Here is a 26450-nt window from a genome sequence, read left to right as displayed (position 1 = left end):
ACATTACCATCAACATAATGAAATCACCTATCCACGTGGAATGATTTTCCTACAGATGAAATCTATAACAGGACATTCTTATATTCTAAATATACTCAATTGTCAAATAACTCTTTGTTCATGATGTTTTCATTTAGTTCTGAAACAGCTCTGTATATTTAAATCATAGAAATAAGAAGCATTGTCTAATGCATTTGTCTAATTTTGACTAGCAATAATTTGTGAGAGGGGTGTGTTTCCCACCAAAAGGATTAGTCACACTAAAGATTATTTGTAGATGTCCCAAAATTATTTTTCTGTGTAGTTTTCCTTAACTAAAATAATAGATGATAAATAATAACTAAACAATAGAGACATGCTTAGGATAATTGTCATGAAATGAAGTTCTACTGTTGGAAAAAAGCCTGTGCAAGTGTTGAAATTAGTTTTCTAAACTATTTCCCATTATTTTTCTCTAAAATAGTGCTTTAAAGTACATTTACATTAAAAGTCTTTATCTTGTGGGAAATGAGGTTGGTTTCCACACTAACAACTACTTTGTAGAAATTTCCTTATTTTTGTTTCAGTAGACTTCCATGTGTCTTGTGAAATATGGCTTAACCGCATTTGGAGAGAATTGCCAGATACTACAAAGCTAGTTTATATTTGTATTACAGAACACAGTTTCTTTAAAAAGTTAATAAGTAGAGCCCCCAGGGTGGCTCAGTTGTTAAGCCTCTGCCTTTGGCTCAGGTCATGATCTCAGGGTCCTGGGATTGAGCCCCTCATTGGGCTCTCTGCTCAACAGGGACCCTGCTTACCCCCCTCTCTGCCTCTCTGCCTACTTGTGATCTCTCTCTCTGTGTCAAGTAAATAAATAAAATCTTAAAAAAAAACAAAGTTAATAAGTACTTTACATACTTTTTTGAAGAATATTCTAAAGAAAATATTATCCAATGAAAGCTCCACTTATTAACTAACATTATTAATAAGATTTTAAATTTTACATTAAAAGAATAATCCATATTTAAGAAAGAAAACAGATGAACATATGGGAAGGGGGGAAAAGAAAAGAGGGAAGGAAACAAACCATAAGAGACTCTTAATGTTAAGGAGAGTGGAGGATGGGCTAAATGGGCAATGGGTATTAAGGAGAGCATCTGGGATGGCCCTGGGTGTTGTATGAAGTGACGAATCACTGAATTCTACTACAGAAATCAATATTGTATGTTAACTAACTAAAATTCAGATTTAAAAGGGGGGTGCACTGGGTGGTTCTATTGTTAAGAGTCTGCATTCCATTCACTTTATGATCCCAGGACCCTGGGCTCAAGTCTACATGGGCTCTGCTTAGCGGGAAGCCTGTTTCTCCCTCTCCCATTCCCAGTCCTTGTCTTCCCTCTCTCACCGTCTCCCTCTGTATCAAATAAATAAATAAAATCTTAAAAAAAAAAAAAAATCCATGACAAGCACATAATGTATGTTCACTGAAGAAGGAAGCAGAGAGAAAAGGAAGGAAGGAAACATGAAAGGAGAAATGATTATGCCAGTAAATAAGAGTTATTTGTATAATAATTACATTAATAGGTCAAATCTGAAAATATAGTACTATCCCAGCTGGTGAAAAGGCTTTTGATTAAAAATAAAATAAGTTAATCTAGGAATAAAATGAGCCAACTATGTGATAAATACAACTTATTAAAAAATTACCCAATGCTAAATACCAAAGGGATTCCCAATCATAATGCAAGCAAGTCAAGGTTGTCACCTTTCAACACTAAAATCTTATCTTGAAATAGATAAACAGAAAAATGGGTTTTGTTGAAATCATGCAAATATTCTTTTTTTTTTCATTATTAAAGATTTATTTATTTATTTGAAAGAGGGAAAGGGAAAGAGAGAGAGAAGGATGGGAGAGAGGAATAGAGTCGTAAGCAGTCTTTGTGCTGAGCACAGAGCTGGACATGGTGCTCAATCTGACCACCCTGAGATCAGGGCCCTGTGATGATAACCTGAGCTGAAACCAAGAGTCAGAGGCTTAACCAACTGTACCCCACTGAGGCACCTGAAATCAAGGGGATATTCTATATCATTTAATAAACCAAAGAACTAGATTTGATGAAGGAGCAGACGGCTAGCTGAAGATAAAGCATAAATGGACACCCTGCAACCTCCCCCATCTCCACTCCTGGGGAGGGACATTCTTCCAGGACTCTCCCAACTATCTTAATGTTAATAACTTGCTTGGGGGAAGGCGAGGGGGGAACAAAACCTTAACTTGACAATGGCAAGGCCTCCCTTTTCCTTACTTCCCCCAACTCCCAAGGATATAATCAGTCACCCCCTCACAATCTCAGTGCAGCTGCTCTTTCTGTTCAGCAGTCCTGTCCCCGTGCTTTAATGAAACTACCATTTTGCATTAAAGAGGTCTCAAGAATTCTTTCTTGGTGGTTGGCTCCAGACCTCACCCCACCGAACCACACCTATATTCTAAAACCACATCAGATTTAGAAGAACCTAACTGCAAAGCACAGGAAGAAAAAGCAGAAATAATCCAAATATTTAGATAACAGTAATCAGTAATCAGTAACAAACCATTTTAAAAGACCCCGATTCGTTGGGCATCTGGGTGGCACGGTCATCTGAATGTGGAACTTGGTTTCGGTTCAGTTCTCTTCTCAGGGTCATGAGATCAAACCCCACATTGGGCTTGGCTTAAGATTCTCACTGCCTCTCTCTGTCTCTCCCCTCTGTGCTCTCTCTAAACATACAAATCTAAAAAAAAAATAGGACCCCCATTCACACTAGTAAAAATATATGAAATATAAAAATACATAGGCTTAATCTGAAGGATCTACATGAAGAAAACATAAAAACCTTTTTGAAAGAGATTGTTTTAAAAGACTAAAGTAAATACAGGTGTATTCCTGAATATATTTAGGCAAAGCACTAAATATATTATCTGCAAATATATATATATATTTGCAGATAATATATATATATATTTATTATATATTTATTATATATATATATATTATCTGCAAATATATATATATATATCTGCAAATATATATAATATATAGGTTCAAGGAAATTATAATCAATAATTATTAGTAAATATTAATATCAATCAAAATAAATAGAAAATATTTTAGTGCCTAAAGAAACAATTCTGCAGTAAAAAACTTACCTGAAATTGACATGTTGATTTAATGTTATTGATTCATTTTAGAACATACACATAATTACATAAAGCAGGCAATCCTTTACTTGTTGTGAACACTTAAGAACTGATAATTTTCCAGAATATATGAAAGCAGTAGATAGGTTTTTTTTAAGCAACTGGAGACAAAACTTGTATTATTATTTTGGATTTGGGAATTATTTCATCTATAATTTCCTCTTTCTTGTGACTTTTAGATTTTCTTTCCAAATCAAAATACTTGAATTGTATTATCATTTATTCATGTAAATTTCAGCAAGTTGGTTAATATCTCAAATCTTTGGTGACTTCATTTTTAAAATGAGATAGGATCTGGATAACAAGTTTAGCATTTGGATCTCCTCTTTCTGCTACACAAGGAACAAGAAATATTATGAAAAGAAAATCCTGCTCATTGATCTGCAAAAATTTTAGAGGGCTTCTTCTGTTTATATCAGACTACTCTATGACCATTTAATTATAGAAACAGATTAAAATATTTCTTAAGTAGTTTAAAATTAAATCTTTGGCTTCTAAATAGATTGACGATTATATTGCTACATAAGCCGTAACTGTAAAACACTGCAATACAGTCTTTTCTCAAAATTTTCTGTCTACACAGATAGGAACAACTATGCACTTTTTATCAGTGGAATGTACACCACTTAAGTTTAGGAACAACAAGCCTTTCAGTATCCAAGTTACTTAATTGTCTTTCACATTTGACCTTTCAGCACTTTGGCAGAATCAAATAACGACAAATCAAAGGACTTTCACAATTCTAAACTTAAAAGCATCAGGGAACAGATTTTATGCAAAATATTTCCCTGAGGCTTAAGGGTGAGATCTCATAGCCTTTCTTTGGCTTCTTAAAAACTCTTTTAATTCTTTGCCTTGGGACTTTCTGATAAAACAGCAATCAGACTATAAATGGCAATACTCTATAGAGTGATAGATTGGAGCAAGCTTGTCCATTAAACCACAAGACAGTGTGCATTTATGAAGTTAATGACAAATGATCCCTTTCTGTATTATGCATTACTTTATTCACCATAATTATTGATCCCTAAAAGCCATTCTTTGAGCTAAAGTGCTTTAACCAAAGTGCCTTAATAGAATGTTCATTAGTGACCTCATAAAATGACACACAGGCAAAAGGAAAATAGAGACTTAAATCATCTATATCAAAATCTCGAATATGACATACACAACTGGAAATCTTTCAATATAAATCGCATATGAACAAGTAATACAAAGAGAAATCTAAACCCTGTATATGCTGTGTTCCATCCAAACTGGAATCCAACCCAGATTTCCTCAGGAACACTGCAATGATCAATCATATAGCAGACATCAGAAAGTGCAAAAACAGTGGTAATACATTAAAACACATTTTCAATAAGCCTAAAACCAAGCCCTTGAAATCTACAAAGAATGAAGAGGGGAAGGGGGAGAATGTGCCCCCTCATAACACAGTAATTCATCTTCACTTAATAAGATATAGGACACACTTAAGTGTGCATAAATCATTTCGTGTTTGTTCCATTTGTGTTTGTTCCACACTATGTGGCCTAGTAGGAGTACTCTGGCTACTGTTGATGTCAAAGAGAAGAAATATCACAGCCATTAGACAAAGATAAGGTTATATTCCTTTCCTAAAGGTACAGAATTCACCTCCACTAATCTATAATCAGGAACAAGTTCTAAATGGCTATCGGAATTAGAAAAATTCCACATGACATAACCAGAAATTTCATGCTCAAAAAACTGACACTAGTAAACAATATAGCTTAGTAAACATGAAACAAAAGTGTTTCAAATTCTAGCTGTTTTAAATGTACTTTAAGTAATATTTTTTATTAGGCAATGTAACAGTAGAGACGAATTCAATCATTCATCTTTGGAGGAGACTTACAATCTCATCCTGTAGATAACATATACAAATAGTAGACTGTATATTAATTATTTTCTAATAACTAATAATTTATTTGAAACTGTATTTTAAGTGTCTATCCCAAGTTCTTTCCATATGTCCATCTTTTGGCTAGAGAATTCCTTGGTTATCTGTTTTAAAGCTATTATGAGGAGGATTCAAAGAAAATACATCACAGAAGGCACATGCTGAACAATGTAATGTGTCTAATAAAGGGGTCACATAGATTGGGCCGATTGGAGAAGTTACCTCAAATCTGTTTGATTTTTGCAATGTTATGCGTTCTTACAAATATTTTTAATTATTTATCTACTTTCAAGAACAAATGCTACTAACATCTGACATTATGACAACTCTAGAGCTGTGATTTTTTTCAATTGGTTGTTACAAGCCAATATTTAAGCAGTGGTAAATACACCTTGAAATGTTCATATGTGTGTGTGTGTGTGTGTGTGTGTGTATACATACATATACATGGTCTTCATTTAAGTTCTTTATTATTTTAACAATGTACTTTAGGGATAAGAAAACTAAATTCTATTCCTGAAACTAATATTACACTATATGTTAACTAACTGGAATTTAAACAAAATTTTGAAAAAAAAGATAAATAATTTCCTTCTAAATAGAAAGCCAATTACTAAAGCTAAAATTGCAAATCTAACCCAAGGTCAGGAGTCCAGGTTGTGAGAGTACCATAATGATAGAGGGAAAAGGGAGATTAATGTTCAGCCAGTCTTTTTTACAAATGGCTAATCTACATATATCACATTATTTCCCAAACAAAAGTCATTACATTCTTTCTTCCTGCTCCTGCTAAAGCCATCAGGCTGAATGTCCTGTTTTTATTCTTTTCCCATTAATATTATCTTTGATGAAAAATTTAAATATGATCTTTTCAGTGTAAAACTTTTATCATACGACATATGCAGATATTTGGGGCATGGGAACAGGAAAACACAGCATGATTGGTCCCAGGCCTCTAATATTATCTTAGATAACCACATAGAGCATACTTGAGTTCAGGTCTATATGGCCCTTTCTTCCTGTGCATTAAAAAAATAAATTCTTTCACACCATAGTTTCCTTATTTTTAGAAAGGAATTATGTATTTTCCTCCTGCAATTCAGTCAGGATACCACGGGAGGCTTTAAAAATGTTAATAAGGAGCAGTAATTTAAAAAAAAAAAAAAAAGCTAAAATGCTACTCAGAGGAATTTTATAAGAATCTGCTGCCCTTATGAAGCTTGTATTACTTACAAAGGAGTAAAAATTCATCATCATCTCTGATTTTAGTACCTCACTCAATAATTTCACTTTATTATTCTCTTCATCCCTCTTCAAAGCCTTTCAATCATTCCAGTTTTATTTTCAGTGTTTTTCTTCAGTACCAAAATCTTGCTGAAATAAACCCTGACTGTAGAATCATTACAGGATTTGTTAGCAGTGCGGTCATTAAAATTGTGTGAGCATCTCCCTCATACAACTTCTTTTAAGGGCGTAACATAACACTAATACTGTATTTTTTATGGGAAGAAATATTTTTCTTTGTGTGCTAAGATCAAGAACAAGTGAAATCACACAACACTAAATTCTGAAATTTTAGATAAAAAATTTCACAAATAAGTAAAAGATGGCTATGATGTGTTAAGGATAATCATTAACTGTATTTATAGATTATAATTTTTTTCATTGATACAGGTGATAATATTTTATTTTTTTTAAGATTTTTATTTATTTATTTGACAGAGAGAGATCACAAGTAGGCTGAGAGGCAGGCAGAGAGAGAGGGGGAAGCAGACTCCCTGCTGAGCAGAGAGCCCAATGTGGGGCTCGACCCCAGGACCCTGGGATCATAACCTGAGCCGAAAGCAGAAGCTTTAACCCACTGAGCCACCCAGGTGCCCAGGTGATAATATTTTAAACAAAACAAATTTCATGCCCCAAATCATGGTATTTAAGGATGAAAGGAATCAACAGAGCTAGGGAATACATTAAACTTAAAATTCTGAAATATTTTGTTTTCATTTTGAGGATAAGGAAAATTTCAAAAACAGAAATAGGAACAGAGAATACTGAACTTCAGAGTACATAAGAATCATTTCAGGTGATTGATAAAATGCAGCTTCCCAATATGCCATCATTAAAGACTATTAATAGATGTGGGCAGAATTTGGGGCATCTGCATTTTAGCAAATATTCCCAATGATTCACAGATTCAGAGAGTCTGTTTGAGAAACACATGAATAAATGGGCAGAACTCAGGGCCCTTGACTCCAAGTTAAATGCTGTTTCTGCTATACCACAACATCTTTGACTTTTTTTTAAAAGATTTTATTTATTTATTTGACAGACAGAGATCACAAGTAGGCAGAGAGGCAGGCAGAGAGAAAGAAGGAAGCAGGGTCCCTGCTGAGCAGAGCACCCAATAAGGTACTTGATGCCAGGATCCTGAGATCATGACCTGAGCCAAAGGCAGAGGCTAACCCACTGAGCTGTCCAAGCGCCCCATTGTGCAAATATTTGGAATTATCAATCCAAAGTGTCCACTGAGTCCACTGACCTTGATTTATAGAAATTACTATTAGAAATGTCATCCTTTCTTCCTGAGAGTACCTAATTAGCTACACTGAGATCACTTTGACTATTTCCATATTACTCTGGTTCTGGCTATAGAGAGGGATGACTAAGATCTGATATGTGCTTTCTGGTCAAAGATATAAATGGAAACTCAAAACATGACCCTTTGGTTGGAACAAAACCACTGACTGGTGGTTAGAGTTACAAGGACACCATCACCTTGAAAAAAATCTACCCTGGGAACACCTGAGGTAGCACTTGATTTACCATCGTTAAATGTGGTCTGGTTTAAAAACAAAAAAAAGAAGTGCTGCATCTCTCTGAAATTGGAAATTATTCTTAAAATGACAAACCCCTGGACTATTTTACCTTACATAGAAGCTTAGTAAATAAAACTGCAACAAAATAAAATCTGGACTTGTTCATCAAATTTACAAAGCAACTTGCTAAGGAAGAAGAAAAGATAAACTTTTCCACCGTTCACCAGCTTTCCACTTTAACCTCCTAGAGGGAATATCCTTTACCCATTCTACCTTGATCAAGCAGAAAAGCAACTAAATCTAAAATTGTGCCAAATGGGGCGCCTGGGTGGCTCAGTGGGTTAAAGCCTCTGCCTTCCGCTCAGGTCATGATCCCAGGGTCCTGGGATGGAGCCCCGCATTGCATCAGGCTCTCTGCTCAGCAGGGAGCTCACTTCCTCCTCTCTCTGCCTGCCTCTCTGCCTACTTGTGATCTCTGTCTGTCAAATAAATAAAATCTTTTAAAAAATAAATAAATAAAAAATAAAATTGTGCCAAATGTAAAAAACATTGTAGAAAATTTCATTTTTTTTCCCCAGAAAGTGGGAAAGAAAATAGTTGTTCAATTTAGGATAATTATCAACTTCTTGAAATAAAAGTTATAAAGTGCTTTCTATTCTTTAAGCTAATTACCTGGTATGGATTTAGAACACTGACCACCACAAATAAAATTTCCTTTTCACAAGAATGAGAGAAGTTTAATTTAAAGGAGTTAAAGAATCAGAGTTGAAGGTTTCATTCTATCACTAACTTGAACATCTTAAAGACTACACCTTGGAGGGAGCTGGGTGGCTCAGTGGGTTAAAGCCTCTGCCTTCGGCTCAGGTCATGATCCCTGGGTCCTGGGATTGAGCCCCACACTGGGCTCTCTGCTCAGTGGGAAGTCTTCTTACTCCTTTCTTTCTCTGCCTGCCTCTGCCTACTTGTGATCTCTGTCAAATAAATAAACAAAATCTTTAAAAAAAAAAAAAAAAAAGACTACACCTTGAACCTCTGCTTCACTTGTAGGTAATATAATGAATCATCTAAGAATTTAATGAAATTCATTACAAAAGATTTTGCAAACCATAAATCACCTTTTATCATCCCATTTATATTTGAATTTTCTAATTAGGAAATCCACTTCAGTGTTTTAAAAAGTCTCTAAAATAATTTGAGGATTTAATTTGCTAAATTAAAAAAATTACATCTCACTCCATTAAGTACAGTTGACCCTTGAAAATACAGGGGTGAAAAGGCACCGAAACCCTGTGCAGTTGAAGATCTGTATATAACTTCTGACTTCAATTAAATTTAACTAGTACCCTACTACTGACCTGAAGCTTTACTGACGACATAAAGAGCGGATTAATAAATATTTTGTATGTTATACATATTATATATTATATTCTTACAATAAAGTAAGCTAGAAAAAAAGAGAATGTTATTAAGAAAATCATAAGGAAGTGAAAACACATTTATAGTACTGCATTATTTAAAAAATTTTGTATATATGGACCTGTACAATTCAAACCCATGTTGTTCAAGGGTCAATAATACACTGACACGCGTGTCATGGTATCTTGCCATGAGTGCTCCTGTATGTATAAGAGCACAGCTAAATACCTTGGAAGCATTTCAGAAGAGGAGCACCTCAATTTGGTTACCTATTTTCTGTGAAGTGCTCTTGAACATGAAAGCTTCTGAGTGTTAATTGACACTTTCATCTTGAATTGGAGAGTCTTGACAAATTATCATTTTTTTAAATGCCACGTTGTACTCCTCACATCATTGTACTGAGTTTTCCTCATTTCCAAAGGAAACAAAGCAAGAGTACATGGATAGATTTGCTCACATCGAGGACAGTGTACATGAAACACAATGACCAGAGCCAAGCCATACCTTCTTAACGTGACTTCAGTTCAGAAAGTGAGGTTGCTATAAAATTCCAAAATTTTGGCTTGTTTCCTCATTTCATATATTGTTCTTAAATTTTTCCCATGTATGAAATAAGTTCATAGACCTCTGATTGAAAATAATCTTACATAGGGCATCTGGGTTGCTCAGTCAGTTGGGTGCCCAACTCTTGATTTTGGCTGAGGGCATGATCTCAGGGTTGTGGGATGGAGCCCCACATCAGACTCCAAGTTCAGCATGGAATCTGCTTGAGATTCTCTCTCTCCCCCTCTCCCTCAACCCCTCCCCCGCCCTTGTTCTTTCTCTAAATAAATAAATAAATAAAATCTTTATTTAAATAAATAAATATTTATTTATTTAATAAATGGAAAATACAGCTGTTAATAGTGTTTGGGCTAACTGTCCAAGAAAAATGTTACTAAATTATTTATCGGCTAACTGTCCAACAAAAACGCTACTAAATCTCTACTCTGTGCGGACCAGCAAAGCATAAGTGGCAATAAGAAAATCTTATTATAAATAAGAAAGTAGCAGGTTCTTAATGTTATCTGATTGGTGTGGAGAGGGAATGATCTGGGTTGGGGATAGAGAAATCATAGAGGTCTAACCTGATCTAAGAGACATTCCATAAAGAAGTTGAGGGTTCAACTGAACTGTATAGGAAAGGTCCATTTAGGTGAAGTGCAAAGCAGGTGATATCAGTACAGCTGGAGAGTTGAGTAAAGGTGTGGAGGAGGGAACTATATAAAGCGTGTGAAAAGATTAGCAAAAGCACAACTTATATATGCCTGAAGTTAAGCAATGATCTGAGATTCATCAGTGAATGAAACAAAAATAATCTAGATAGGTTAGGTACCCAAAATAAACTTCTATATCAACAGTCAAAGACTGGGAATCCAACCTATCTGTTTAGTTATTGAGGTGACATTTCTGAACACAAAAATAGATGGCCTAAGTTGACTTTTTTAAAAAATAAAAGCTTAAATTTAATGAGAATAGTGGATAGGATATTTTCTCTTTCATGCCACATGCTTATTTGATTGGATTTTTTACATTGCAAACAGATGTTTTAAAGTAATTTCAGTACACTTTAATCTTAATGACAGAGAAGTCATGACATTTAAATATCACAAATATTTGCTATAGAGGTCTTCTTTTACAAAACGTTAGATTAAAATACTAAAGAGAAACACACCAAATGCTAATGGTTACAGTCTCTGTGTGTAAAGCAATGAATGATAATTCTTCTTCTGTATAATTAAACTTGAATACTTACAGTAGTAAAGAGTAAACTGAAACAAATTCCGGTTAGTCATACTTAGAGAATTATTTGGAAAACTTCAGCATTAAATGATAAAAAAAAGTAGAAAAGACAAAATAATGGCCCAAACAAGATAAATGGTTATGCTCACATAAATATCCCCTCTCCCCACAAGGAACATAAACCTTATCTAATTCAAGTTTCCACCATCCCAAAAGTGTGGCCCTCAACCCCTTGGCCCAGTAAAGTAAAGTAAAGTAAAAGTAAAGTAAAGTAAAGTTGTAGCTGAGTTTTAGGCAATACAATGGAGGAGATGAAAAAGAAAAAGAGGGCAAAGAGTTTGTGTCGTGTCGGCGGTCTCTGAAGGAGTATATTATTCATCTATTCCATACAAATTACCATCAACTTACCACCTTAAACACAGATATTTGTTATCTTACAGTTTCCTTGGGTCAGGAATACAGACACAGCCTTATAGTTCCTTTGCTTAGGGTTGCACACTGCTGTTACAAAGATATTGGCTGAACAGCATTCTCATCTGGGGGCGAAGTGGGGAAGAATCCATTTCTAAGTCGACTCAGGACATCACCTACACATGAGAATAACATCCTGCCACCTCTGTCATAGTTTACTGGTTTACAGCACATCACTGATCCTGCCCGCTCTCACAGGGAGGGAGAGGATACAGGGAGAGGTCTCCTGAGCAACAGGAGACAAAGATAATAAGGGCTTCTCTCCTCTGTCTACTACAGGAAGGTTCTCAGACATAATCACACAATCTTCCCTCTTGTATCCCATTAGCTAAAGCTGAATGACATCTAGTTGGAAGATGCAGACTTTTTTACCCCAGATTGCCATGTGTCCTAATACCAATGTGATTATTGTGGAAGAAGGAGAGAGTAAATTTTGGGAGACAACTAGCAGACTGCCTTCCAACCAGAGAACTTCCAGTCAGAACTTCTGTGGCAATCCGTGAAATAAGGAACAAGACAGCATCTGGTAAGATTAGTAAACAGTCAGATGACATTCTCTGATTATAATTTGTAGTTTGATTATTAGAATAGAAATTAAATTCTGTTAAAGGAAGAAAAGTTTTGAATAGAAAATCATGCTCAATTAACTAGTACCCCAAGATTTAATTCTCAAGTAAATCAATTCAAGACAGTCTTACAGCTTTCATTCCTATAAACACCATTAACCAGATAACCTCATTTTAAAAAAGTATATATTTGTATAACCTTTTGCCATTTCCATAAGACTTTCTCACATATTGTATTTTATTCTCAGTTTTCTCAAAGAGTGTCCATTCTTCTCACTTAGCAGGTCGAGTTAAGTGACTGGCTTAAAATTCAGTAACTGGCAAATGGCACAGGCCAAGCTAATGCACAGGTCATATACCTCTACATAGATTCTGCTACACCATAATGTCAAGAAATCAATTTCATTGAAGAATAAAAATGCAAGATATTAAGCATTTGAACAAAAGCTAGATGAGATGCTGGTTAAGTTCCAGAAATATGGAAATATCAGATAATTGACAGATTCTTGTTTTGGTCCCTTTGCTGTGTTTGAGATAGCCTCAACCAAAAGGACTGATGAAAAGAAGGAGAGAAGAGAAGAAGGGAAGGCAGGCCAGACAGAGAGAGATAGCAGTTTACTAAAGGGTCCTGTCCCACTAGAAGAGCTTTAACATTGGAATGTGACTCCAAAGAGAATTTGTTAAGTCAAGAAAATTATTAGTTACAAAGTGAATCCAGTCCTTCAGAAATGTGATGGTTGCAAACACTGAGACCTTTCCAAAATAGGCTATTGCTAGGCTTAAAATTAAACTCTTTCACATATACTCTCCACCCTTCACTCTCTAGTACCCTAGACCCACTATGGCTGTGGCTGTGGGTTTTTTTGTTTTGTTTTGTTTTGTTTTGTTTCTGGAGAACTAAAGAAAGAAATTGGGCCAAGTGTCATGACTCACTAAAGATCTGTCTCAGAGGTAAGTTTCTGCAATCCTTTACATGCCCTCACTCCTCCCCAGACTCAGTCATACTGTTTGATATTCACTCTGATTACCCAGTATGTTTCATTGTGGACTTATACTAGTAACTGATAATTGTTAAGTAATGTAATTAAATTAAGTGTGAAATAAGAGCTGTGTAATAATAATGTGAAAATCAAGATGTCAGGGTCTAGCTCACTCCTATATTTCTGCAGCACATTATATACACGTACGTAGACACCCCATATATACTTGTTGATGGTCTAAACATAACGAATTCATTGGGAAAGCATCACAATATAATGCAATGAGCATGAGTTTTGGAATTAAATTTCTGCCTATCATCTTTTTTTTTTCATTTTTCTCTCCTCCCACCCTATAACCAACCAGCTTTAAAGGTCATCCACCATCAGTGGATAGACTCTGGAACATGACTTATACTTCCTAAACCTGGTTTTCGACTTCTACACAATTATAATTCGACTTCTACAGAATTATAATGATACTTTGTTGAGCTCTCATACAGATTACACGACACAGCATATACAAAGCCCCAAGCTGCAGCAAGTGCTTGTCATGTTTTCTGTCTCATCGGCATCTCTGTTGCTATTACTGTGCAGAGATTCTATTATTACTACTTGTCAAAATGGCTAAGTTCTTAGGTAAAGGATTTGTAAAACAGACACAGATAGATATATACATAAAATGATCAAGTCTGATGTAAAGGAATGATAATATATCGTTTATTATTTGTAAAGTATTACAAATTGAATTGATATGGTTTTACTGGCTTTGTTTGGTTTAAATTCTATCATATACTGAAAAACAACAGTTTTCAATATTGAGTTACAGTTAAGATTCTTTCTTTTTTTTTTTTAAATTTTATTTATTTATTTGACAGAGAGAGATCACAAGCAGGCAGAGAGGCAGGCAGCGAGAGAGGACGAAGCAGGCTCCCTGCTGAGCAGAGAGTCCGATGTGGGGCTCGATCCCAGGACCCTGAGATCATGACCTGAGCCGAAGGCAGCGGCTTGACCCACTGAGCCACCCAGGCGCCCCTACAGTTAAGATTCTTAAGAGCCAGAAAACTGTTGCTCCCAGAGAAGTGAAGCTTGAATGAAAAATATTTGTTACCACCCCAAGCCCTTTAACTAAGTTTAAAAATTTTTTGTGTGTAAATACAAAGCTATTACATTTTAAGTTCTAAACATATAATTGAAATATAAAAGTACAGGCACAATGACCAACGGAATCTTTCAAAAGTTAACTCTTATACTTTACATAAATGGCTTAAGAAAAAAGAACATTTTCGGGGCGCCTGGGTGGCTCAGTAGGTTAAGCCTCTTCCTTCGGCTCAGTTCATGATCCCAGGGTCCTGGGATGGAGTTCCGCATCGGGCTCTCTGCTCAGCAGGGAGCCTGCTTCCCCCTTTCTCTCTGCCTGCCTCTCTGCCTACTTGTGATCTCCCTCTCTGTCAAATAAACAAATAAAATCTTTAAAAAAGAAAAAAGAACATTTTCAGATTTGGATTCATTTGTCCAAGCAACACTTATTTATTTTTGTGAGAAAACTGCATTGTATCCTACAGAAGAAAAATAAAATGATCATGAATCCCAGCAATTAAAATGAGACTTTGGAGAAAAATACTTTGAACTTAACCAGTAAGTTCCTGTAATTTCATTCATCTATATGTTTGATTTGAAGTTTGATTTTAAGAAAACTGAAGGAGAGCATCTATTACCTTTTTGCTCCAAATGCCAAACATGCTGAGAAACATTTAAATTTAATGCCAGGTGAGCAGAGTTTCCATTTCCATTTCTTCTATACCACTGAGGGCACTTGTTCATGTCTGAGGGTTTAAAAAAAAAAAAAAAACTGTATGCACAAATTTTCCCTTTACCAATTAAATTTTCATTTTTTCTACTCACAGTTCTCTAATTCCAATGTTTGGTGGTGAAGTCAGTCAAAAAGCCTCCAGCCTAAGAATATTGGATTTGTCAATCCATTTGTACAGGGCATCTTAATTTTCTCTACCATTTCTTTTTTCTCTAACAACTTCTCATATCACTATTTCAAAGACATACTTTCAGAGGAACAAAACAAAATTAACTCATACACCTCTTACTCCTTGAATATTTATTATTTTCTTCAACCTCTTGAAATCCAAGGATCAGATATAATGGAGAAATAGCATACTGAGATGGAAGGGAATATATTCTGAGTTCTTTATGAAGCCTGTTTTCACACAATTTGAGAACAGAATCACCCACTTTATTCTCACAATGAATCTGTCTGGTACTACATGGCATGAGGCCAAACTATAAAACGATGTTTTAATGTTGCAAGCAAGTTCAAAGAAACACCTTAATGAAGTTTGGTCCTGCCTGAATATTAAGAATAGCTTCAAAGACTCAACAGAGCATGTTCTACAATCTGATGATTACTTGTATTTCCCCATATAAGGTGGAACAAAACAACAGTTATTTCAACAGTGTATGCTAAACCTATAGATACGAATATGTTTATACTGCCAGTCATCACCCTAGGCTTGTAATTAACTCTGCAAACATTATGCCTCACACCTAAGAACTTAAACTAGTTGCACAAAGAGAAAAAACTATTTTTTGAGGACAAAGCATTTGAAATTACATAGAACTGATAGAAAATAATGAGTAGAGGAATTCTTTGGCTCAAGAATAAAAAACATTTAATGACAGGATAAAATAAAATGATTTCCTTTATCGGGGACAGTGTAAAACATTACCTACTAGGCTAAGAAATTTTTTTTCTCTTCCTTAGTGTATTTTAAATGACCACAGTTGTACAGTCCCTGGACCTAGGGCAGTGGAAAACACAAAATGAACCAGTGAGGGAAGCAGCCCTCAAGGACATAAGAGTGTTGCAGCCATTTACCTGTTTCCAAATTTTGCTATTTTACTTTAAAAAAAATTTTTTTATTTGGTAATTTACTTAATTGATTGTATGGAGAACCAGTTAAAATACTGACTCTATTGTATATTTATTATGATTAACATAAAAACAGATACTGTTTTTGAAAACCAAATAATTTATATAATAATAAGTGTTCAGAGGCACCCTGGTGGCTCAGTCAGTTAAGGATCTGACTCTTGATTTCAGCTCAGGTCATGATCTCAGGGTCCTGGGATCAAACCCCACATTAGGCTCTGCACTCAGTGGGGAGTCTGCTTGAGGATTCTTTCTCTCCCCCCTCCCTCTGCTCCTCCCTGCCACTTGGACATACACTCTCTTTCTAAAGTAAATGAACCTTTAATAATAATAATAATAATAAATGCTCATTCTTACAGACCACTTAAGACAACCAGTGTTCTCAATAATGTTCTAAACCAGAGGGTTGTAAAGTGTGGTCTCAGGTAAATAGCATCTGTATCACGTATGAACTTGTTAAAAATGCAAATTCTCAGGCCCCACCCACCTGTACTAAGTCAGAACCTGAGAATGGGGCCCAGCAACCTGTGATTTAGTAGGCCCTCCAGAGGATTCTGATGTAAACTTAAGTTTGAGAACCACTGTTCCAACCTAGTCTATGAAGCTTTAAAGCAGTGTTATAGAAAATGAAATCTTCATCCCCCTAACTCAACCTTATATACTTTTCAGAGGCAATGTTTGCAACGAGACTTGGAAGCCAGTAAAACTGATTTTTCTGTGGTTTTCAAGAAGCCAAATACCTGATTCCACTTTGCTTCCTCCTAACCAATCATTTTGCTGAGATTTTTGGTTTTGATCTATTTTTACTTTAACATCTCTTAAGACAGTAGAACTGGGGTACACTTCCTTGAGCTGAGTTAGCAGTTCCCAGCTAGAAACATGTTTTCTTTGAAATCTTCACTCCATTATCTTCAGCTTAACAGTGTCACTAATTACTACACTATAAATTCAAGCTGAATATTTTTCAAGAAAAGTAATACACTTACTAGCTATTTCAGACCAGAAGTACTGATGTGTTCTTTATAAACCCCTACATCTTTAGAAACTAGTGAGAATAATATATTGCTTTAATTTAGACATTGAAAAATAGAAGACAACTCTGAAAATAGAAATGACCTTTCCCAAAATTCTTCTTTAACCATCACCCTCCACGTAGAAGCATTTAGATGAAGGCCAAAGACTTATCAAAATATACAAATAATTTTTAACCTATTAAAATTTTTAAAATCTCTACATCACTGTGATTCAAAGTCTTATTTCAAAGTCACTAAATACAATAATTATTTCAATTTACAAAAGTGTTTAGATTTGTTCTTTTTCTCTTCTTAATGGTTTCTTAAGATACATAATTTACAGACTCTTCCTTTTGCATTTGAAGCTATGCATCTAACAAAAAATATGTCACATTGTCTCAAAGCTTCTCAGAGGCTGCTAGAAGCCTGAACTTCCTTTTTTTTTTTTTTTTCTTTTTAGGTTCCCAGTACGTATGTAAATAGTAATAATAGGTAATAAGCTAAAGGGGTTACAAAAACTGTGGTATATCCTTAAAGTATAAACTAGCACATTTGTCACATTCAAAAATACAGTATCACCTCATCTGGAGATAATTTAACTTGAGATGCTTCAGAAATGTGAGGCCCTGGACTACATTGTTTTCTTCACCTCTGCCTCACCCACTGTCTCAGGTTCTCGATTGTCTATCTATAACTCTTGTTACACTAAATGGAATACCAGTCTGGAGGAAAAACTGTTCCCTGGCCTTAATATTCTTGGGTTAGAGAAAGAAGATAAGAAGGAAAGGCTAGAGGGGCAATGGTTGACAGAGCTATCTGTTCTATCTTTACCTGTCTGCTGGGCAAGTAAAGAGAAAGGGGATATAAGTGGCATATCAATCTGCTAAAACACTGGCCTAAATTTTCCAGGTGCACAGATAGAAATTTCTGAAATACGGCTATGGGATCTATCTCCTAGGAAAAGTTGGCACTTTCAGATGGATGGCTGGAAGTACCCGTCATCCACGAACTGGAAGTAGCAGTTCTTCCCAAAGCATCAGGAAACTCAATTGTGCCTCTGTCACATCCAGCTAAAGAAAATGCCAGAATACAGTCATTAAAAATACTGAGTATCTTATTCTGTAAAAGAGGTTTTCTATTTTTTGGTTTGTTTATTTTTGTACATGGAAGATAGAAGAAGAAAGAAGTGAATGCCATTCAGCATGTATGGACTCATGAATCTTGTCTGTTTCCTAAAATCTTGTAGAAGAGTATGGCCTCCTATTCCCGCATGAGTACCCTGAAGGGCAGAGAAGTTTCCTGCTTTGCTTTTCTTTTTAAAATATTACCATCCTCCCACAGCCATGTCATAAATGTTCTATTTTTTTTTATGATTGAAATGATGAATGTATGATATGGACAACATATCATATGGATAACAGAGCAGGCTCTCTTGAAAGGAGTGTAAAACAATAAACCCAGGTTCTTAAAATTGCTGAATGGCACCAAGCAGGGGCAAGGGGCACCAGCTAAAAAAATAAATAAATAAACCATTTAGTACATGTCATTTGGCCAGAGATTTTTACCATCTTGACATTTTTGTAGTCTTCCAAAAGAAGTAATAGTTTCAGACACTTCTATAACCTCCATCATGTAGAGCAAAAAGAATATGCAACTTTCCCAGCTTTTTAAAATTCCAAACTAACTCTTTCAGGACACTGGGATCTAATCAAAGGTCTTGCTCTACAATATCCAAATGCCCTCAAAAAGTTAACAAATGGTCAAAGTGTTTAATTCCTGTATCATTTATTTGGGTCTTTCAATTCCAATGGACAAAAATTTCAACTCAAGGTGCTTCAAAGCAAACTACTGATTCATATTTGAATACTGAAAAACAAGGTAAGATCTTGTTTCAGCCATAGCTGGACTCTGAGCTCAAATATTCCCCATCTGTGGTTTAACTTTCCTCCAACTCCCAGGCATGCCTCCCTGAGTATTAGCTTCATTCTCAAACTTCATATGCTGATACAAGAAGTTCCAACCTCACACATCATTCTGCAAAGACTGCTTAGAAGAGAGTCTACTTCCTTAAGTGGGGGGTGGGAGGTGGTGGCCAAAAAAAAAATCCTAGGACGGTGGCTTTTTGTCTCTGATTGGCCGGGTTCGGTCACATACTTTTCTGTAAACTAATCCCAGCTACCGGGAGTACACAACACCTCCAATGGTGAGACTTGAGCCTTGGGTCACCCAATGAGTGAGAGTAGCTATTGATCTGAAGCCAATGGGCTAAAGGGTGAGACTGTGTTGTTGGAACCTCCAAAATAACAGGTGTACTGCTTCCATAAACAGGTGTGAGTAGTTGGGACAAAAGACCACAGACAGCCACTACAAGTTATCATTAGAAGCCCCAACCTCCCCGACTTGTTAAACTCTCACATATGCTATGTTAGTGGGTCAAAATATGATTTTAAAAAAAAAATCATTCGATTCTCGACTTAAGTTTTGAAGGAGTGCAACCTCACACCTTGTATCCAAAACGTCGCTTCCACCGTTGGTCTTCCACTTGTCTTCAGGAACTGGAGCACTTGGTCTTTGGGAAAGCCGGCAAACAGAGGCAACAACTCTGGTTTACAACCCGGAAGCCGCCCGCCACTTGCTGCCAGGTCGTGTCACCACGACCACCAGCAGGAGCAAGACCAGAGGGAACGATGCAGCCACTTCCCAGGCGGCGCGACCTGTATCATCCTTGGCGGCCCCCACCTTCTGCTAGCAGCGGCCGTCGGAACGCGCCGGCCGGGGCGGGACGCCCGGGGTCACCAGGCAGAGGCCGGGGCTGGCGGATCCTCAGGGTAGACCCTGGCTGGCCGCGAGCCGGGCGGATGGAGGCTCCTCCAGACCCCTGCTCCCGCCCCCGTCCCCACCCCTTCCCCAGCCGGGCGCGCGCGCGGGCCGGGAGCTGGGAGGCGGCGGGAGGACGGCGGCGGCGGCGCGGCCGGGCGGGTCCCGGGGACGCGGTGCGCGTCGGAGCGAGCGCACGAGTCCCCGGCGCGCCCGCAGCGCTCGCCCCGCAGCCACTGCCTGCCGGGCGCCGCCCGCGCTCTGGACCAGCCCCGGTAGCCCACCGAAGGCGTCCGCGGGGCCCCGGGGCGGGAGAGGAAGGGCCGTCCGCCTCGTCCCCTCCAAACGCCACCCGGACCGCGGGGCTGCCCCCGGGAGTCGCTGAGGCCGAGCACCCTGGGAAGGAGGATCCCACGGACGCCTGCAGCCCGAGGTAATCACCGTGGAAGACGGACGGGGCCGGTCCTCGCCCAGGAACCCGACCCCGGGGGCTCGGAAGGCGGACTCCAGAATGCGCACTCTCGATCAGGACAAGTTTCTCGCGGTTTGAAGGGGTCCTGAAACCGTCACTAGTTATTATTTAATTAGCCTTTCCTCTTGTGTTTTAAATAAGTTTATTTAGACAATGGAAAAAATAGCCTCCCGGATGACTGTAGGTTTATAAATATAATCCCGAAAGTTTTGCATGGTGTGGTTATTTGCTTATGCATATTTATTAACCTTTAACTCTGCAGCTAGGCAGAAAATTGACATTTAAAATATTCTTTGAGGAACATTACAAGTTCGCTGTTGCGTTCAGGCATCGTGTTATTTATCAGCTTAGTTAGCATCTGTCTTCCCGAAGTGGTACCAAAGCCTGTCCCTTGGCGACGGGTCTTGCATGTGACACTCTTGCCCTCTAGTGCCTCACCAGCTTGGTAGCAGTTTGATGGCTAATATTAATAAGATGTTACATAACACAAGGGTACTGGGCCAGAACTGGTATTGCTGCCGCTCGTGAAGCCAAAAAGCCTGAGCCGGTGGCAGTGGATGCTGCTGTTTGAGTTTCTTTTATATCTGTTGAAACTTTCTCAAGCATTTTCGGTGCTTTCAACTTTAATTCCAGGTAAGTACATCTGTTTATTTACATTATCCATTAATGCTCACCCATAAATGTAAGAAGGGCTTTTAGGTAGAGATGGTAACTTTGTTTTCAATGAATCTAAGAATTTCAGGATTGAACAAGTGCCTCATTTTATTCTTGTAGAAGAAATAGAACATTTTAATTAAATTAAGTGAGACACAAATATCATTCTGGGGTAATTTTAATTTTCTCTTAAATAAAATTGAAGTATTAAGGAGACGATCCCTTATAATTGTTTAAGATCTCCACCAACAAGTTGTAATTATTCTGCAGCAGATTTGTTAAACAGAACACATGTGTATTGCTTGATGGACTAGAAACTTGTAAGCAACATTAGAGATTTAAACTAAAACTACCTGTCTGTCTATACAGTAATGATCCTCAACAAGTCTTTCTATTTGATGCAATTCATTTTATAAACATTATTTAAAATTACACAGTTAATAAAATTACATGCAACTGGAAAGAAATAATCAGCCTATGTATTGAATATAGAAGTCTTAAATTAAAAGAAAATACATGTATCTTCCATTTAATATAACCACATTTTTTCCTCAAAAGAACGAAGTGACCATTGTTTAAAAGCTTTACCTAGATCATCTTCCAACTAGCTCTTCTATTATGTGGAAACTATTGAAGCTTCAAACTCATTTAAAGTTGAAATTTAATTCCTATTTTTTATAAACACATTGAAGTACAGCAACATATGTAATCTGGGAAGAGTTTTAAGAAAATCACTCCTAAGTATATGTAAACACTACATCTCCACATTAGATTAAAATAGAAATCAAGTATCCAGATACATGTGAAACTCATCTTTAACCCACTTTTTCTTTGTCCTTAGAAAATACCATATTATCAACTATTGAACAATGCTATTCACCACAGAGCAGAATGATAGGGAGGACAAACTCTCAAACATCTGATAGTCAGCTGGAGGGCATTTTTCCCTTTTCCTTCAGCTGTACTTCCTATTAATATTGTATTTGAGAAGGAGATTTCAAAAATAAATTTGAAAGAGACTCTTTTGAAAAATAGTACTGAACATATCAAGAGGTTTGCCCTAACAGAAGCTCTTTTTTTTCTTTCTCAGTTAACACAGTATCTACCAGCTCTCATATTTTTATTGTTTTTCTTTATAGTTCCTAATGGTAAAATGGAAGGCTTCTCTCTTTGTATAAGTAAATATTACTATTAAACTGGTCACATGAGTTAATTTCTTCATAGTTTTTAGAATAAAAGATTCTTAGGTTACTAAAGTGTTTCAGATAAAACAAAACTTTTATCTCTTTCTAGAGAGATTTGTTATAGTTGAATTATGGTATACCTTCTCTTTCAGTACATTTTCTTGATGAAACTTATTTCTGAAGATTACAGCAAGTTATTAGAGTAATTTGTGATGTAACTGAAAGGCTTATTGAAAAAAATATAGAGTACAAAAGATAATTAGGCAGTAAGTTTCATTTTTCTGGACCATATAGAATATATATTCACACATATTCAGTTCAATACTGAAAGAGTTGTTATGAGCTAAAATTTAAATAATCATGGCCAACTTGCTGTTTCAGAATTTTAAAACCATAAAGAAATTACAATTTTTTCTTTCAATTCAGGGAATCCTGTATGACTTCCTTGAAACCTGAGTCTCAGTTGTTCTTTAGTGATTAGTGCCAACTTTTAAACTTAAGTATGTATTTTTGAGGTATGAAATATCTCCAAAAGAAAACTGTATTTACTTTGTGATTTATATGCACTATAAAAACAGAGAAATAGAATTGGTGATAAAAACACTATTCTCAACTACATGAATGTCTTGGATTTATAATTGCTTAACAGTTTAGACAATAGGGAAAAACAGTGGAAGTTTGCTTTTCCTGAGGTGTGGCTATTGAAGATAAGCCTCACACTGACATGCATGAACTCTAAACACCTGTCCAGTTTAGAGGATGCTGCCAGGCCACAAAGGCAACAGCTTACATTATAATGATAATTAGCCTGAACAGCGCTCAAAATTGTTTTATAACTGAATTTTTCCTTAGAGTACCCAATATTTGGTTGTAGAAAACCAATTGGGTTTTTTGTCTGCTTGTTTTTAATAAAAACTATATTTTTAGGTTCTGGGATGTCACAGTGACCTTTACATTACTCTAAACATTCTTCATCAATTTTCTGTAAGTTGTGTAACTAGAAAAAAAATTTCAGCCTTTTCTTTTTTCTTTTTCTTTTTTTTTTTTTAATTCAGGCTTTTCTACAGTTAATGTGTATAAAAAATTTTTTTCACAAAAACTCCTAAAAATTACTGAGGGATATAACTCTTGATTACTATTGCCAAGCATGAGCTTAAAAAATCAAGCATTAAAGTACCATACTAAACATTATAGCATTTCAGTGATGGGTATCCATTATACAAACACTTTTAATTCTTTTCTTTGGTTATAATGTTTGAGGATAACATAAAGCAAGATATGGATTCTAGGCCTTGTTCTGCCCTGAGAGACATACTCTCGGACAACTCCCTTGCTAGCTCTGGGCCTTGATCCCTTACCTGGACAGTGACAGTCTCAGAGATCCTTTCCTATCTTCTTTGTTGCTCAACACTATAGAAATCGTTCTGAAAGACAGGACAAATGGACATGAAAAAAAAAATAGAATAATGCAAAACTTGTTGATTAGTACTGTTGTTTAAATATTTAGTAATAGGCATGAAAGTTTTCAAAGTAACAGTTAACCCTCATAAAGTGGTTACTTTATCCAGGCACTGTTCTAAGCACACATATATTAATTTTTAGTTCATGTAATCTTCAAAAAGATTATCTGAGGTAGATGCTTTAATTATTTTCATTTCACAAATGAGGAAATTGAGACCTTGAGGGGTTACTTACCTTTCTAAGATCATATACTTGCAAATCGTAAAGATGGGGTTCAATTTGAGTCTGGTTCTAACACACATGCCCTGAACCACCATATTACATTGTCTCTCTATAGGTTTTCAAGTATCTGTGCTTGATATGCCTCCTCATAGAATGGCAGTTGCCCTCCAGGCAATTCGTGTACCACTTCAATCATTTCCACCACTTCTACCCTTATGTACTGCTACATATGAAATGATCACTTATTCATTCAAGAGGTATTTACTCAGCACCTATTATTGTGTCAGGCTTAAACCAGTGCCCAAGACCATTACATGTGGTACCTTCTCCAAGCAAGTGTATACAGTCCAGTTTAGGTGATTTCTTTCCTCTCCCATGATAGCCCAATTGGGTTGAGTGTCACTTGCTCAAAAAGATGCCTAAGGTAACAGAGGAAGAATATGTCTGACGATTTTGTTGATGCATCCATAGGAGAGTAATAGAGCAAGACCTCAGACTCCCTAAGACTCCCTATCATATTTCTTCATTGCTCTTCTCTGCTCTTTTGACATTATCCTCACTGCAGATTGACTGCCTCTGCTTCTCTGTTTCATATAATCTTCCCTAAAACATAGCCAAAACTGATCTGTAACTTTACATCGTATGATCTAGGCAAACAAGGAGAAATTAGGTTAATACTTCTGTTCCCATGACTCTGAAGAAGAATAAAAACAACAAAGGTTATATTAGACCTGAAAGCTGCATTAGCCGTCATCACAATGCCCTGCTATTCAGCAGACATGGATGCATACGCTGTAGCTCAGTTTAAGGGGATTTGGGAGACATTTTCTTCTCTAAGTCAGAACAGACACTTTCTCTTTTAAGGCAGAACAAAGAGCAAGCAGTAGTGGGGTAGTTTTCTTGTCTTGCCTCACTGGCTGGCATAAGACTGAGAGAGGTGAAAAATATTTTTTTTAAGACTTTATTTATTTATTTGACAGAGAGAGATCACAAGTAGGCAGAGAGGCAGGCAGAGCGAGAGAGAGAGAGGTCAGCAGGCTCCCTGCTGAGCAAAGAGCCCGATGCGGGACTCAATCCCAGGACCCTGAGATCATGACCTGAGCTGAAGGCAGCGGCTTAACCCACTGAGCCACCCAGGCGCCCTGAAAAATATTTTTTTTCTTTGATAATCTCTAAATACAAAGGAGGGAAAATTGCAGTAGAAAGGCATTTTTCCTTGTAATGTATCAAACAAAGCCTATGCCCCCAAGTGCATCTATTTGCCCATCCATCCCAAAGGAAAACCACAGTTCTAGGGATGGAGTATGTTCTTGGTCATACTCCATGCAAATCAGCATCTGACTTCCCCACCACATCAGGGTTCAATTAACATGACACAGTTTCACACATTTCTTCCTAGAGAAGAATGTGTTCTTTGTCAATTTTTAATACTACTAAATTACTTTTAGCAAATTCATGTAATGTATTTGAAGCCTCGCAATGCATTTTCAACACTATAAAATACAGTTAATTTTGTGAAAGGGGAATGTTGTCAAGATCTTTTAAATATCTTTCATTTATGTTAGAACCTGAAGTTCTTTAGTTATTAATACTCATTTTCCAGATGGCAATCGTTTTTTCAACATTTCTTGTACTGCCAACTTCAACGTGATTCTATTGCATTTAGAAATTGATTTTTACTTCGGGATGATGGTGGGTGTTAGTGGAAGAGAAAAGATAGGTTACAGTGACAAGTAGGTGCTGCCCCTTGCAGATATCAAAATACTTTGCAAAATGTATGTTTGTATATTTTCAATTCTCTATATATACAGAATGGCTTATGATTCGAAAATATAATTTCTCCCTTTGCCTTTTGTTAATGGTATATAATTAAATAACAGCTAATGCTTCCTTGGTGGAAAACAGATGTTTTCCTTTTTAAAAAACAGATGCATTACAAAGCAACTCTAGCCATGCCAATTTCTGAAAAATATCAGAATGGGAAAAGTAGGTGTTTGAGTAAGATTCAGTGACAGGTAACTTCTGCATGTGTCCGACTTATGACTGCGGTCAAGGTGGTCACTGCCATTCACAGTGTTCATATTATCACCCTGACTATTTGAGGCCAATGTGACTGGTGGAGGTATGCATTTACAGAAGATAGTTTGACTTAATGACTGCCCTCATTTGTGAAGATAGCTGCTATTTGTAAAATTTAGTACAGGCTCTCTTTTCATTCATTTAACAAGTATTCATCAAGATGTTCTTACCTCAAGCACTGTATTGGTATCTAGAACCAATACAGTGAACGGGTACTTACAGATGCTTGCAATCTCTGGAGAAATATTACACAAAAAGCCGCATGACTAATTATACCTATGGAATGTGCTGTGGAGGTAAAGTAGATGGGGATGTGAGAGTGTAAAAAGGGACACCCAACAGATTTGGGAATCAAGGAGGCTTTTGTGAGGCAGGAACATTTATGCTAGGAACCGTAGGATTCAGAGGATGAAGCCAGATGAAGACTTGGGAGAAAAT

At 36.7% G+C, this 26450-nt stretch overlaps 1 long non-coding RNA gene across 1 annotated transcript in view; it reads right to left on the bottom strand.

The window, feature by feature from the left end:
- LOC122889206 overlaps positions 1-23661 on the bottom strand; it is a 308930-nt gene extending 285269 nt beyond the window's left edge. The window contains exons 1-2 of the long non-coding RNA XR_006380843.1: positions 23609-23661; positions 14885-14992 (exon numbers count right to left, since the gene is read on the bottom strand). This is a non-coding gene — a long non-coding RNA (uncharacterized LOC122889206). The remainder of the gene's footprint in view (positions 1-14884; positions 14993-23608) is intronic.
- Positions 23662-26450: the final 2789 nt, after the last annotated feature.

The sequence above is a fragment of the Neovison vison genome, chromosome 11 (assembly GCF_020171115.1).
Source record: "Neovison vison isolate M4711 chromosome 11, ASM_NN_V1, whole genome shotgun sequence".
Taxonomy (NCBI): Eukaryota; Metazoa; Chordata; class Mammalia; order Carnivora; family Mustelidae; genus Neogale; species Neogale vison.
Note: the sequence above shows the minus strand (reverse complement) of the source record. Positions and strands in the feature narration are given on the sequence as shown.